General features: G+C 40.2%; 1 protein-coding gene across 3 annotated transcripts in view; it reads left to right on the forward strand.

The window, feature by feature from the left end:
• Positions 1-5,980: 5,980 nt before the first annotated feature.
• The window catches only part of LOC141497118 (uncharacterized), a 42,903-nt gene continuing 35,509 nt past the window's right edge, over positions 5,981-13,374 (forward strand). For all 3 annotated transcript variants that reach the window (XM_074199726.1, XM_074199727.1, XM_074199728.1), the window contains exon 1: positions 5,981-6,067. The gene's annotated coding sequence lies outside the window, so the exon portion shown is untranslated. The remainder of the gene's footprint in view (positions 6,068-13,374) is intronic.

A 13,374-nucleotide genomic window follows, 5' to 3' on the forward strand; every position in this document is an offset into this window, starting at 1 on the left:
ATGACATTTTGGAAAGGGAGAAATTCCAATGTTTCATATGTCCATATAATATCTAATAGCAACATAAACTATCATGTCAGAAGAGTAGATGGTAGTCTTTGGGCTAATTGGATCTTTGTCACTATAGAACAGACCTTATGGATGGGTTAGAGAATCGTAAAGTCATCAAATGACACCTTTATGAACAGATATGTAACCTGACTGGTTGGCCGCCAAAATTCTACATTCCTTGGTTAAAATTCTATAAATATTGATTATTCATTTAGTTTTGGGTTAGTATTCACAAGTATGCCATCTACCCATGGGTTTTGGTAAGATCCTAGAGAACTAAATTTCATTTATATAACTAACTTTGGTATTTCATTTTTTTAGCTTAAGGAAATTATATTTAACAAAGGCAAAGAAGCCCAGATGGCTGCCCCAAAGGTTTCTGGGAGTTTGAAGCATTTTGAGAGAATGAACCTGGTTTTTCTCAGCTGTTTTTAGGTCAGAAGGAAAAGTGTTCCAAGACTTTATTCCTTCTTTTCCCCTCCCCTCTTGAGTCTCTTGGTTTCACGTGGACTCTACTTCACCCTCTTGGACCATTCACTTCTTTTGCTCTCCCCAAGGCTTGGCTCCTCCAAGCCCCCTGCCAGGATTTGTCACCCCCATGTTTCATTGCCCCTTACTTTACACCTCTCCCTTTTCTGAGCACCTATCTCTGTGTGGGCATGCACTTCTTTCACATGTCATCATGATTTTTTGGGAGCAGCTGCCAACTGATGGTTCTCCCCAGGGAGGGTTGGGCCATCTTAGTAAGCTAGTAGAGTCTCTCTATGGTCTCTCTATCAAACCCCCTTCGTGCTTGTTTCCCTGTGTATCACCTATTTCTCTTCCTCTCTTCCTTGGACATCACCTCCTCCTCTGCATTTCCTTCCCCTGGTCATCACCTCCCCCTCTGTCTCCCTTCCCTGGACATCACTTTTCCCTCTGTCTCCCCTCCCACTTAAATATGAGAACTTGTAAAGCAAGAGATGCTACTTTGACCAACTGTATCTATTTCCATGTATGGGAATTGGGATTAATTGCTGAATATCATATCCTAAGAACAGTTTTTTCTCTTGCAGATTTGAGACATTGGGTGAATCCCCCTAAGACGCATATCCAAACAAGGAAAGAAATTGCTACCTCCCCAAGGTTGTGACTTTGCTGAATGTTTCAGAATCTTTGAGGGTGTGTGACTCTTTTTCTCTAATATCAATTGGGGTTCTAAAGATATTTGTAAAGCTTTGAGGCACACATAGAAGAAACCAACAACTGAACTTTCAACTATACTCTCCTTATCTTCCTCAACTTCAGAATCCTTTGCTCCTAACTCTTCATTGGATATCCTACTTCAGAAACCTGCCTCCTTAGTGGCCAGATAGGAATCAGGATGCTTGGAGATGACAGTCAGGGTTAAATGACTTGACCAAGATCACACAGCAAGTTTAAGTGTCAAGTATCTGAGGCTAGATTCAAACTCCCATTCTCCTGACTCCAAGGTCAGTGTTCTATCCACCTAGCTAACCCAACATCCCAGAGCACCAAAGGGAAGATCATGGTAATTATGGAAATCTTCATGCTGTCATCCAGGTGAGGTTACTTGGCTGCAAGTTTATTCTCAAGTGTCTGAGACCAGACAGAAGCACTCAGGAAATAACAAAGTAGATTCCAGGAAGGTGGAATCATGCTGCATCATTGCTTGCTCATTTCTACCAGAGTTATAATCAATTGTAAGGCTAAATGTAATCAGTAGGGCAGAGGTAAGGGGACATTTCACTGTTGCCATTTGCCCAAGACAGCAGAGTCCCACATCATACTTCCATCTGCGTGCACCTGCCCTGAGATGGGCTTCTTAAGCCTTCTCATGGAAACAATTTAACACAAAAAAGTCAGATTGGATAAATAACATTGACTTTTTTTTTAGATTTTGCAAGGCAACGGGGTTAAGTGGCTGGCCCAATGCCACACGGCTAGGTCATTATCAAGTGTCTGAGCCTGGATTTGAACTCAGGTACTCCTGACTCCAAGGCCAGTGCTCTATCCACTGCGCCACCTAGCTGCCCCAACATTGACATTTCTAATTACCAGTCTCCTTCAGCAGACATATTGTCATTAACTGATGAGCTGCCTAAACTAGTAGTAGAGTGTTGTAAATACCATGATCTCTTTGATTTGAACAACCCCAGTTATACTGAATCCCCAGCTTTCTAATAGTATACCCCTCATCCATATCATGTATCTCCATTCTCATTTATCTGTATCTCAAAACTCCCACCAATGTCCTACTAAAAATGTATCCTTCCTTCCACTGTTTTCTTTGGAATGCATACTACATAATAGTCTTCCTTTTATTTTAAACTTTTCCCTTTCCTCCTCCTTTCATGTTCTAGTACTCTCTAGAACCTATTTCTCTCCACATGAAACTCCTTCCTTCAGCACACTTTCCAGGAGCAGCTACACTTTTTGTCATGGCCCCTATTATCTATTTCTGTTGGAGTGGGGGTTTCAGAATATTTTTCCCCCATTGCTCTTTCTCTCTCTCTAGAGTCTCTTTTCAACATCCATCATTCAGCAACCTCTTTTTTTGTTTGTTTGTTTTTTTGTAAGGCAATGGGGTTAAGTGGATTGATTGCTCAAGGCCACACTGCTAGGTCATTATTAAGTATCTGAGGTCGGATTTGAACTCAGGTCCTCCTGACTCCAGGGTCAGTGATCTCCCCACTCCACCACCGATGCTCATGTTATTCACAATCAGAAAGAAAATACAGATTTTCCTGGCTATTGTATAATGTTCTCCTCACCTCCTTCAGAATTGAATCCAGTATCTGAAAGGGTTTTCTCTACTCTTTAATTTCTTCTCTAAGAGTATTTGATTTCTACATAACTATTGATGTTATCCTCCAAAGCTGTTCCACATAATCTGTTCCTCAACTCTACCTCACTACTAAAAGGAAACACACATTTTCCTGTTCTTGCTGGTATCCACAAGTACATTCATGAACTACAATTCTTAAATCTGAATGCAATATTTTTTGTACAGCAAATATATCATTTATATTTTTAAATCTTGTTTTCAAAATTTTCATTTTCCAACGTTCAGTTACTAAAGGAAGGATTTACACCCAGGTCTTTCCTGCCTCCATGTCCAGGGCTGTGATTCCCATTAAATTTCAACTTCTGGGACGGCTAGGTGGCACAGTGGATAAAGCACCAGCCCTGGAGTCAGGAGTAACTGGGTTCAAATCCGATCTCAGACACTTAATAATGACCTAGCTGTGTGGCCTTGGGCAAGCCACTTAACCCCATTGCCTTGCAAAAACCTTAAAACAAACAAACAAATAAATAAATAATTTTCAACTTTCATTTTCCTTTTATAAAGGGATCCTTTACTATGTTTATAGAACATAGTCTATTGTTATAGGAATGTGTATATATATATACATATATATGTATATATATATATATATATATATATATATATATATATATATATCTGTGGTCTTAATAAGTTTCCCTCTTAAAAGTTGATTTAAGATGGGGACTTCTCATGAAATTCTTGAAATCATTGTGGGCTCTTAAATGTTCCTCTTTGATCCTTGAGAAGCATGTTGAGTTTAGGGATATTGGATGTGGTGGTAAACTCTAATTTCCCTAGATTTTCTTCAAATCTTATTCTATCTGTTCCTGCCATTCATTGTCTATGTGAAAATTAAATGGGTTTTATTTTATATGTGATGCTTTTCTTCCTGCATCCTTGTAAAGTCACACCCCTGTTATTTTAAAATCAAGTTGGGAGGGAGAAGGTTCTGGTTCTGAGCTTAAATGGGTTGTTGAATATATCAGTCTCTCAACTGACAAGCACGTATGAACTACTATATGCGAGGTGCTGTGCTAAGTGCTCGGTCTACAAAGAAAGGGGAGGGAAGATTTGCCTGTAACATGCTAGATTCTTGTCTCCTTCCCTCAACTTCCTGCACAAGCTTTGTCCTTGAAATTGACTAATTAGAAACTCGTTACAAAGTAGTTTTTCATTTTTCTTTGGTTGATGATAGAAATTTTGGGGAGTGAGACACTTCCTTTGTTGAATTTGAAGAATTGCAGAGGTTTGCTCTTTCCCCTTAACTTGGAAAGATGCAAATCTTTCATCCAATTAGACAACAGATTCCCTAATGACACAGTATTCCCTTTTAACTAATTGGTCTTGAGTCAATGGGTTTTTTTAGAAAGATTTTATTTATTTTGACTTTTACTATTTCCCCCCAATCTTGCTTTCCTCCCCCCACCCCACCCCCCACAGAAGGCACTGTGTTAGTCTTTACATTGTTTCCATGGTAACATTGATCCAAATTGAATGTGATGAGAGAGAAATCATATCATTAAATATGAGATAGTAAAGTTACATAAGATAATACTTTTTTTCTAGTTTGACAGTAATAGTCTTTGTTCAAAGTCCATAATTATTTTTCTGGATACAGATGAGATTCTGAGATTCTCCATCGCAGACAGTCCAAAATTGTCCCTGATTGTTGCACTGATGGAATGTGTGAGTCCATCAAGGTTGGTCATCGCCCCCATGTTGCTGTTAGTGTGTACAGTGTTTTTCTGGTTCTGCTCATCTCACTCTGCATCAGTTCATGCAAATCCCTCCAGGCTTCCCTGAATTCCTGTCCCTCCTGGTTTCTAATGGAACAGTAGTGTTCCATGACCATAGTGTTCCATAGGCCACAGTTTGTTAAGCCATCCCCCAATTGCAGGACATTCACTTAATTTCCAATTCTTTGCCATCACACACAGGGCTACTAGACTCATTGTTTTTTTAAATATTGAGTTCTGTCTCCCCATTTATTTGGGGGCTAGACCTAAGTTGAAGAAGTCTGGTCCTGATTTCTTAGGCAATTGCCACATTTTACTTAATAAACTGACAATTTTCTTTGAGCACTTCTACCCAAGGGTTGATGAGGTTTGATGATCTTGCCTAAACAGAAGGTTCCCAGACACTTAGTTGATAAATTTCTGAGTACTAAATAGAAGAGTTTACAAGGTCCTTTGTTCTTTTCTCAAAGTGGAGGTTATTCTTTCTATTTTAAAATTAAAGATGTAACCATTTTCATTCCTGAACCACATTTTTTTTTTTAGTTTTTGCAAGCTAATGGGGTTAAGTGGCTTGCCCAAGGTCACAGAGCTAGGCAGTTATTAAGTGTCTGAGGCTGGATTTGAACTCAGGTCCTCCTGACTCCAGGCTGGCGCTCTACCCACTGTGCCACCCGGCTGCCCCCTCAACCACCTTTGTAAACGGCTTAATTCCTACTTTCATTGCATCCAGATCAGAACAGAAGCTGCTTTCCTAAGGACACCACCCTTTCGAGATCATTTCCAAGTTGTAGGCTTTTTCCTAAAACGGTGGCTCACACATGCCAATCTGAGAACAATCAGAAGCAGAAAAACCGCAGAGCGTGATGTGCTGGAGAACGGGAACCAACGCTGCCAACTGGCACCCATTCCACGCAATGCATTTCTGGAGGGTCTCACACGAAGACCCCCCTCGTGCAGCGGCCGCGGCCTTGGGAGCCTCCCGGCCTGCAGAGCAGGGTCATCCTGCCGACTGGCCTTTCCTTCCTCTCCCTCGTCCCCCTGCCGTCCCCTCAGGACCCCAGTGTGCAGGTGTGCCCCCTTCACATCTGGGCTCCGTGTGGGCCCCGGGACCAAGGGTGGGCACGCCTGCCTGGAAGCCCTGAGCCCCCCCCCGGACCTCCACGCCCAAGGGGCCATGGCCGCCCGGGACCCCAGGCCTGGGGGGGGCTGGAGGCCTGGGGGCGCCCCTGGGGGCGGGGCCGGGGCGGGGTTTGGGCCGGAAGAAGGACTCCTGGCGGCGGAGGAGCCCCGGAGAGGCTGCGGGGCCGGCGGGGCCGGGCCCGGGCGGAGGAGCCGCGGCCCCCGGGTCTGCTCAGGGCGGCGCCGCCGGGCCAGGGAGGCCCCCGGGCCGGGCTGCCGGGGCCCGCGGTCTCGCCCCTCTTCTCGGGGCGCCGAGCGTTCTGGAAGCCAGGTCAGTGCGCGCCCCGCCCCCCTCGGCCCCCGCCCGCCCTTGGCCTTGGGGCTGTGCCGCCCCTCGGCTCCTGCCCCGCCGGCCCCGGGCCCGGCCTCCCTGCCTCCGCTCGTGGCACAGGCCTCAGACTGCTTTGGCCTCCCGGCCCCAGGCGGCCCCAGGCGGCCCCAGTCCTCCCCCCGCCCCCCGGCTTTCCTCTTGTCTAGACTGTTCCCCAGCTAATCTGTGTAGTAACTGGGAAGAGAGGCGGGGACGGCGGGGGAGCCCTGAGCCAGAGCCATGGAGATTGGGCCTGGGCTCCCCCATCCGGCCCCCCAACCCTTCCTGCCTTTTCCGTCTCTGTTGGAGGGCGGGCAGAGGAGGGGGGAAAGGATGAAGAGAGGGAGGCCAGGAGGCTTCCTTTGGCACCTGCGCATCCCTGCTGCCTCCCTCGGGGGGTTGCAGGCCGAGCCCCGGGCAAGTCAGGCCCTCGTCCCTCTGCAGGCTCCTAGCCCGTATAAAGCCCAGACTGGCCTCCTGGCCAGGAAGGGAAGGGAAAGCCCTTTACATCTGGATCTTTCTCCCTGTTGAGTTTAGGCCACAGAGGCCCAAAGCGTGGCCCAAGCAGGGCCTGGTGCAAATCAGCACCAAATCTGGAAACAGCTTTATTGTAAAGGTTCATGCATAGCAATCACCCGGAGCATAAGCACAAGGCAGCCAGCCTGGGACTCAGATTGGGGGTGGGAAAGATGGGGTCTTTCTGAGATGAAGAAGGCAGGGATTTTGCAGTTGGCTCCAGACTGTCTCCTGGTTATCAGAAAGCCCGAGAATCAAAATCTCCAGGTGTCACCTGTATTAGTTTGATTCTTGTTGCATTTATTTGTCCACAAAGTGTGGGGGAAGCAGGATCCTGAGATTGAACTTGACAAAATGGAGTCACTTTGGTTACTTTGCCACCTACACAGGGATCCTGGATACAGAGGGAATGGCCCCTGGGAGCCTCAGCCCCCCATCCCAGGGGAGTGAGGTCTACAGAGTAGAACAGCATGAGAAATTAAATCCATTCCATAGACATAGGGGATTGTCTTTGAAACTGGCCACACATAGGTATGAGGTGAGCACAGTAGAAACAACATTACCATGTATGCCGTGTTCATTCCTTCTCTTTTAAAGTGATTCATAGGGTCCTTGGTATCTTGAACACTAAGACACCTGAAATTGTTGCACTCCCTTGTTTATTTTTAAATTCTCCCTCATCACAACTTTGAAGGCCTACTTCACTATTTCATTTTTTAAATTTATTTATTTATGTTCATCGATATGTATGTGCATATTTCCAAGTTACAACATTTTCCTGCATCCTTCCTTCCCACCCCTCCTCTCCTCAGCTTGGAACAGTCAGGTTAATATTTTACATACATATTTTGTTAAACATGTTTACTAATTAGTAATTTTTGGCATGAGAAATTAGAACTAAGGGAAAGAGACTATTTTTTTAATATTTTTATTTTGAGTTTTACAATTTTTCCCCTAATCTTACTTCCTCCCCCACCAAGGCAATCTGCCATTGTTTCCGTGTTGTACATTGATTCAAATTGAGTGTGATGAGAGAGAAATCAGATCCTTTAGGAAGAAACAAAAGGCATCAGAGATAGCAAGATCACACAATAAGATGTCAGGTTTTTTTCCTCAATTAAAGGTAATAATCCTTGGTCTTTGTTAAAACTCCACAATTCTTTCCTGTTTTTTTTTTGTTTGTTTTTGTTTTTGTTTTTGTTTTTGTTTTAGGTTTTTGCAAGGCAAATGGGGTTAAGTGGCTTGCGCAAGGCCACACAGCTAGGTAATTATTAAGTGGCAGATCGGATTTGAACCCAGGTACTCCTGACTCCAAGGCCAGTGCTTTGTCCACTAGACCACCTAGCTACCCCAAAACTCCAAAATTCTTTCTCTGGACACAGATAGTATTCTCCATCGCAGATACCCCAGAATTGTTCCTTCCTGATGTTGCACTTATGAAATGAGCAAGTCCATTAAGATTGCTTATCACCCCCATGTTGCTGTCAGCGTGTACAATGTTCTTCTGGTTCTGCTCATCTCCTTCAGCATCAGTTCATGCAGATCCCTCTAAGCTTCTCTGAAATCCCGTCCCTCTTGGTTTCTAATAGAACAATAGTGTTCCATAACATACATATATCACAGTTTGCTAAGCCATTCCCCAATGGATGGACATTCACTCAATTTCCAATTCTTTGCAATACAAACAGCTGCTATGAATATTGTCATACAAGTGATGTTTTTACCCTTTTTCATAATCTCTTCAGGGAAAAACTTCTTAATTTAATATAGTCAAAATCATCCATTTTGCAATTTATAATATGCTCTAATTCTTGTTTGGTCATAAATTTATCCCCTTTCCAGAGATCAGATAGAGTATTTTTTGGTCTATTAATTTATCTATGGTATCACTCTTTATATCTAAATTCTGTCCCATTTTGATCTTATTTTGGTATAGGATGTGAAATACAGATCTATGCATAGTTTTGCCATACTATTTTCCAGTTTTCCCAACAATTTTTGTCAGATAGTGAGTTCTTACCGCAGAGGCTGATGTCTTTGACTTTGTCAAATTAATAGATTACTGTAATCATTTACTGCGGTTTCTTTTGAATTTATCCTAATCCACTGATTAGGATTACTCTGTTACTGAGTCAGTACCAGACAGTTTTGATGCCTGATGCTTTATAATATAGTTTGAGATCTAGTAGAGCTGGGGCACCCTCCTTTACATTTTTTTTCATCTGTTCCCTTGCTATACTTGCCCTTTTGTTGCTCCAGATGAATTTTGTTACTAAAGCAGTTATTTGGTACTTTGGTATGACACTGAATAAGTAATTTAATTTGGGTAGAATTGTCATTTTTATTATATTAGCTTGACCTAAATGTGAACATTTGACATTTTTCCAGTTATTTAAATCTGATTTTATTTGGGTGAGAGTGTTTTATAATTGTGTTCATACAGTTTCTTGATTTGTCTTGGGATGTAGATTCCCAAGTATTTAATGTTTTCCAAATTTATTTTATTTTTTTTGTTTGTTCTTTTTTAGTAAAGTTATTTTAAATGGAATTTCTTTTTTTATCTCTTGTTCTTGGGTTGTGTTGTATATATATATATATGTAAATGCTGATTATGTGGGTTTATTTTATATCCTGCTTTTTGGCTGAATTTGTTAATTATTTCAAGAAGTTTTTAAGATGATTCCCTTTCATTCTATAGGTATGCCATCATATCTGCAAAGAGTGAAAGTTTTGCTTATTAGCATTTCTAATACTATTTTGAATAGTAATGGTGATAATGGGCATCCTTGTTTCACCCCGATTTTACTGGAAATGCTCTGAGTTTATTCCCATTGAATATAATATGTCTTAATGGTTTTAGATAGACACTATTATTTTTTTTCTTAGGTTTGGTTTTTTTTTTTTTTGCAAGGAGAATGGGGTTAAGTGGCTTGACCAAGGCCACACAGCTAGGTAATTATTAAGTGTCTGAGACCAGATTTGAACCCAGGTACTCCTGACTCCAAGGCCGGTGCTTTATCCACTACACCACCTAGACGCCCCTGGACACTATCATTCTAAGGAAAACTCCATTTATTCCTAAACTTTCAAGTGTTTTTAAAAGGAATGGATGTATTTTATCAAAGGCTGTTTCAGCATCTGTTGAGATAAATCTTATGATTTCTGTTGGTTTTGTTATTAATATGTTTAATATGTTGAGTGTTTTCCTAATGTTGAACTATCCCTGCCTGCCTGGTATAAATCCAACCTAATCATGTGTATTGTCCTGGTAGTAAATTGTAGTCTTGTTGCTGAAATTTCATTTAAGATTTTTGCATCAATATTCATTAGGGAGATTGGTCTATAATTTTCTTTGTCTGTTTTGGTTCTTCCTGGTTTAGGTATCAACACCATACTGGTGTCATAAAAAGAGTTTGGCAGAACTTCTTCCTCTCCTATTTTTTAAAATAGTTTATGTAGAATAGGAATTAATTGTTTCTTAAATATTTGGTAGAATTCGCTTGTAAATCCATCTGAATCTGGAGACTTTTTCTTAGGGAGTTTATTGATGATTTCTTCAATTTCTTTTTCTGAAAAGTGGATACTTAGGTAATTTATTTCCTCTTCTGTAAATCTGGGCAGTTTGTATTTTTGTAAATATTCATCCATTTCTCTCAAATTATCCAATTTATTTGCATATAGTTCAGCAAAGTAGCTTTGAATTATCTCTTTAATTTCCTCCTCATTGGTGTTTAGTTCACCCTTTTTATTTTTGATACTGGTCATTTGGTTATCTTCTTTCTTTTTTTTAAAATCAGATTAATGAAGAGTTTGTCTATTTTATTGACTTTTTCACAAAACCAATTCTTAGCTTTATTTATGAGTTCAATGATTTTATTGCTTTCAGTTTTATTAATCCCTGCCTTGATTTACAGAATGTCAAATTTCGTATTTAATTGGGGATGTTTAATTTGTTCTTTTTCTAGCTTTTTTAGTTGCATGCCCAATTCATTGATCTCTTCTTTTTTCTATTTTATTCATATAGGTATTTTAGAGATATAAAGTTTCCCCTCAAAACTGCTTTGGTTGCATCCCATAAATTTTGGTATGATGTCTTGTTATTACCATTTTTTTTTTTAGGATTTTTGCAAGGCAAACAGGGTTAAGTGGCTTGCCCAAGGCCACACAGCTAGGTCATTATTAAGTGTCTGAGACTGGATTTGAACCCAGGTACTCCTGACTCCAGGGCCGGTGCTTTATCCACTGCACCACCTAACCGCCCCCCCATTACCATTTTCTTGAATATAATTATTATTTCCATTATTTGCTGTTTGATCCACCCATTATTTAAGATAAAGTTATTTAATCTCCAATAAGTTCTTGGTTTATCTTTTTCTGGCTTTTTATTACATGTAATTTTTATTGCATCATGGTCTGAGAAGTGTGCATTTATTATTTCTGCCTTTCTGCATTTGATTGTAAGGTTTTTGTGCCCTGGTATATGGTCAGTTTTGGTGAAGAAACCATGTATTGCTGAGAAAAAGCTATATTCTTTTCTATCCCCATTAAGTTTTCTGCAGAGGTCTATTATCTCTAAGTTTTCTAAGATTTCTTAATCTTCCTTCTTAACTTCTTAACTTCCTTGTTTATTTTTGTGGTAGATTTATCTAGTTCTGAGAGAGGCAGATTGAGGAATCCCATTATGAAAGTTTTGTTGTCTATGTCTCCTTGTAATTCACTCAGCTTTTCCTCTAGGAATCTGGATGCTATACCACTGGATGCATACATGTTTAATAAAGAGATAGCTTCATTATCAGTGGTGCCTTTTGAGAAGACATAGTTCCCTGCCTTATCCCTTTTAATGAGATTGATCTTTGCTTTTACTTTATTTGAGATTGGAATCACTACCCCAGATTTTTTTTTACTTCAACTGAGGCATAATATATTTTCCTCCAACCTTGTACCTTTACCCTGTGTGTATCTTTCTGCTTCTAATGTATTTCTTGCAAACAACATATTGTAGGATTCTGGTTTTTAATCCATTCTGCCATCTGCTTCTGTTTTATGGGACAGTTCTTCCTATTCACATTTACAGTTAAGATTGCTAATTCTGTATTTCCCTCCATGCTGTCTTTCTCCATTTATATTTATCTCTTTCCTTTTCTCATAAGAAGAGGAATAATCCTCCTCACCAAAATTTTACTACCTTTCCCCTTTGACTTTTCTTTCAAAAATTTATCTTTCAGTTTATTTTCACTTATACTGTCCCTTCCCTTTTATCAGTCCCTTCTTCCCTTATCTTTCCCTTTCCCAGTCTCTCTCTTCCCTGTAGATTAAGGTAGATTTTAAACCCAAGTGGGAATGTATTTTATTGCCTCACTGGGCTAAATCTATTGAATAGAATGTACTCAGCATTCACATTCTCCCTTCTTTCCCTCTAAAATTATATATCTTTATGCCTCTTCCCTTGATGCTATTTAATGGTCTAATATTATTAATCAGTTATCATCAATCACACTTTGATTATTTGATTGCTTGATAATCTGTTTGTTATCAAGATATCATCACAGATTGTTTACTTGATTATTTGATAAGCAGCATTGACTCAAATTGTATCAAACCATAATTATAATCATTATTTTTACCTTACCACCTTTTCAAGTTATCTTTCAATCCTCCTCACTAGCCAAGAGCTAAGGGGAAAAAACAGGAGAAACAAAGTAAAAAGATAAAATAAGTTTTAAAAAAGTAAGGACTGTATGCTTTTCTCTGCATTTAGAATCTGAAGTTTTTTCTCATTGTTCATAACAGGTCTCTCAGGATTGTCCTTAATCACAGAAATGCTGAGCAAAACTGCCTCCATTATCAGTTGCTTATCTCACTATGTTGTTGTTAATGTGTACAATGTTCTCTTGGTTCTGCTCCCTTCACCCAGCATCAGGTCCTGTAATTCTTTCCAGGCTTCTCTAGAGTCTGACCACTCTCTAGAGTTTGACTATAGAACAATAGTACTCTATTGTTCAATTATTCCCCAATTGATGGGTATTCCCTCAATTTCCAATTCTTTACCATTACAAAAGGAGCTACTATAAATATTTTGGAACATGTGGGACTTTCCTCATATTTTATGATTTATTCTGGATATAGGCCTGGTATTGGTATTTCTGAATCAAAGGGTAAGATGAATTTTAATACTCCTTGGGCATAGTCCCAAATATCTAACTTTTCTAAAATTCTATTCGCCGGGGCGGCTAGGTGGAGCAGTGGATAGAGCACTGGCTCTCGAGTCAGGAGTACCTGAGTTCAAATCCAGCCTCAGACACTTAATAATTACCTAGCCAGGTGGCCTTGGGCAAGCCACTTAATCCCATTGCCTTGCAAAAACCTAAAAAAACAAATGAACAAAAAACTTTATTCACCTCCTTAACATTCTTCTTGTTTAATCTATGGTTAGATTTATCAAATTCTGAGATGAGAGTGAGGTCCCCCACTATTAGAGTTTTGTTCTCTATGTCTCTCTGTGATTCATTTAGCTTCTCCTCTAAGAATTTGGATGCTACTCTACTTGGTGCATGCATACATACATACATATGTGTGTGTATGTGTATATATATATATATATATGTATATACATATATATATATATATATGGTATGGCACATTTTAGGAAGATGTATTTTCATGCCTTTTTGCTTTTCATGAGATCTATTTTTGCTTTTGTTTTGCCTGAGATCAGGACTGCTACCCCTGCTTTTTTTTTTTTAACTTCAGCT

The sequence above is a fragment of the Macrotis lagotis genome, chromosome X (genome assembly GCF_037893015.1).
Source record: "Macrotis lagotis isolate mMagLag1 chromosome X, bilby.v1.9.chrom.fasta, whole genome shotgun sequence".
Classification (NCBI taxonomy): Eukaryota; Metazoa; Chordata; class Mammalia; order Peramelemorphia; family Peramelidae; genus Macrotis; species Macrotis lagotis.